This window comes from Bison bison, unplaced genomic scaffold (assembly GCF_000754665.1).
Source record: "Bison bison bison isolate TAMUID 2011002044 unplaced genomic scaffold, Bison_UMD1.0 scf7180017864365, whole genome shotgun sequence".
NCBI lineage: Eukaryota > Metazoa > Chordata > Mammalia > Artiodactyla > Bovidae > Bison > Bison bison.
The window spans coordinates 631,459-634,481 of NW_011494937.1; the positions used below are offsets into that span (position 1 = coordinate 631,459).

General features: G+C 44.0%; 1 protein-coding gene across 1 annotated transcript in view; it reads left to right on the forward strand.

The window, feature by feature from the left end:
- Positions 1 to 94: 94 nt before the first annotated feature.
- The window catches only part of LOC104999812 (EGF-like module-containing mucin-like hormone receptor-like 2), a 4,354-nt gene continuing 1,425 nt past the window's right edge, over positions 95 to 3,023 (forward strand). Inside the window, exon 1 of the mRNA XM_010855418.1 lies at positions 95 to 275. The gene's annotated coding sequence lies outside the window, so the exon portion shown is untranslated. The remainder of the gene's footprint in view (positions 276 to 3,023) is intronic.

The following is a 3,023-nucleotide window of genomic DNA, read 5'->3' on the forward strand; positions in this document are numbered from 1 at the left end:
TGTTTAGGAAAGCCCTTCACAAGCTAGCTTTGGGTCAGCATTTCTGAGCAACAGAACCCCGAACTCACACCCACTTCCTCTTCCTGTTAACACAGTCAGTGACCCCTGGGCCAAGAGAGAAGGTGCACTGTGTGTATTGGGAGCATGGCCAGAATGGAAGTGGTCATTGGGACACCAGAGGCTGCTGGGTGACCAGCACCAGAGACAACAGCACCACCTGCCAGTGCAGCCACCTCAGCATCTTTGCTGTCCTCATGGCCCACTACAGTGTTCAGGTGAGAACCCTCAGACAGGCATCATCCAAGGGCTACTGCTGCTGCTGCTGCCTCACTTTAGTCGTGTCCGACTCTGTGCGACCCCATAGATGGCAGCCCACCAGGTGTAACAAATTCCCCCACACACAGCAGCTTTAGAAACATACATTTATTATTATCTCACAGTTTCTTCAAGTTAGCAAATAATCGTGGTTCAGATGAGCTCTCTGTTCAGGTTCCTACAAGTCTTATAAACCTTTCATCAGAAAATTGGGGTTGTCCCCTAACTCCCTGATTTCAGTTTCTGGTGTTAGTAGGACTGAGGTAGTATTTTCTTTATCTCTGGCAGCAGAGAACCAGGCTCAGTTCCCATGGTTGCCTGCATTGCTTCTCATCTGTTGCTGTTGTTCAGTTGCTAAGTCATGTCCCACACCTTGCGACCCCATATACTATAGCAGAACAGGTTCCCCTGTCCTTCAGTATCTCCCAGATTTTACTCAGAGTCATATCCACTGAGGCATTGATGCCACCCAACCATCTCATCCTCTGCTGTCCCGTTCTCCTTTTGCCTTCATTCTTTCCCAGCATCAGGGTCTTCTCCAATGAGTGGACTCTGTGTGCATCAGGGGCCAAAGTATTTGAGTTTCAGCTCAGTCCTTCCAATGAGTATTCAAGGTTGATTTCCTTTAGGACTGACTGGTTTGATCTGTTTGATGTGCAAGGGACTCTCAGCGAGTCTTCTACAGCATCACAATTCAAAAGCATCAATTCTTCAGCACTCAGCCTTCTTTCTGGTCCTAATTCTCCTCTGGGACCTCTCACAGTGCACCAGTGAATCTGTCTGGAGATCAGCAGCAGAAACTCCCTCATGTCAGAACTCTCTCAAACTCTGAATCATTTTATCCAAGAAGAGCCTACCTCTTCTGAAGGCTCTTCTGGTTACAACAGGTCCAACCAGGATAAACTCTCTAAGTCAGTTGATGGAGGGCTTGAATTTCACCTGCAACACTCTCTTCACAGCAGCACCTGGGTTGGCTCTTGACTGAACATAGAGCAGAAGATGGAGATGAGGCTGTGGTTGCCAAATTAAAATTCCGTTTACCCCAGGGGTCTTCACAACAGGGTGCTCAGGGGCTGCAGAAAATATGAATTTTATGCTACCACCATTGTCAAAATATAGTAGACTTCCTCCGTCAAGGGTTCAGTTCTAATCTATAATCATTGGGGTGAGTGGCGTCCAAGGCAGGTGATTAATACCTGGACAGAGAGTCTCAGGTACAGACTCTATCACACACCATCACATGGTAGGGATGGAGGGTGGTTCTCAGCATGAAGTTTCATGCCTCTGTGTACCTACTGTGGTAACTGGGAGGCTGAGTCATGCACAGAAGTCTACAGGAAAATAAACCCTTGTGAGTTCCAGAGTTTGTTCTTGACTAAAGATTCTCCTGTCCCTCTGTCCTTCCAGGGACAGAATTCATCATTCAGATCCCATAAAATTCTAACATTCAGAAGCTGGAGAAAGCTATCCACAAATATACTAACTCTATCTAGGCCTTCTATTCTGATTTTTCTATGTCTAAAAATAAAAATGGCGTAATGGTATTAGTTTTGCCAAATATCAAAATGAATCTGCCACAGGTAACATGCCTTTAATCTTTCCCAACATCAGGGTCTTTTCCAATGAGTCAGCTCTTCATATCAGGTGGCCAAAGTATTGGAGGTTCAGGTTCAGCATCACTATGGCTTCACCCACTTTACTATCTATCTACTATCTACTTTTCACCTAAGATACTCATAAGTCATTTCCATCACAAGTACTCTAAATAAAGAAAAACAAACAAACAAACAAAAAACCTAAAGCATGACCATAATGGAAATCATGGTGAAAAGAGATTGCATAAGTTTGGGGGCTACTGGTGGGAGGAAGTATAATTGTATCCACTGAATTTTTTGAACAGAACTGTTAGATGATTAAAAAGACATGGAAAAAGTATAGAGAAACAGAATGGAATTTGTTTCCAGCAAGAAAAAAAAAAAATGTAAGACTAAATCTATACCAGTGATGGAACATTATAGGAAGGGAAATTGAAGGGAGAAATCTAATACCATATCAATAAGACATATCAAAGAAGTATAAGAAGGAGCTATAAATACTGAATGACTTTTAAGTTTCAGCACCAAGTGACAGGGCTTCAGGTGGTGCTAGTGGTAAAGAACCTGCCTGCCAATGTAGGAGACATAAGAGATGTGAGTTTGATCCCTGGGTCTGGAAGATCTCCTGGAGGAGGGCATGGCAACCCACTCCAGTATTCTTGTCTGGAAAATTCCATAGACAGAGGAGCCTGGTGGGCTACACTCCATGGGATCTCGAAGAGTTGGACACGACTGAAGTGACTTAGCACACATGCACCAAGTGAGAACATGCTAGTGATTCTGTTAAGTTGTACTTAGGGTTCATGTTATATGAATTTTGATTACCAAAAATATGCTGAAATCCTAACCCCCGGTACCTGTGAATGTGACCTTATTTGGAAATAGTCTTGGAGGTATCATCAAATTATGATCAAGTCATTAGGGTAAGCCGCACTCCAATATGACTGGTATCCTCACAAAAGAGGAAAGCACCACAGAAAGACAGAGACACATAGGGAGAAGGTCATGTGATAACAGAGGCAGAGACTGGAATGACAGAGCTGGCAAGCCAAGGATTGGCAAGGACAACAGCAGTCACTAGAAACAAGAAGAGACAGGAAGGATTCCTTCCTA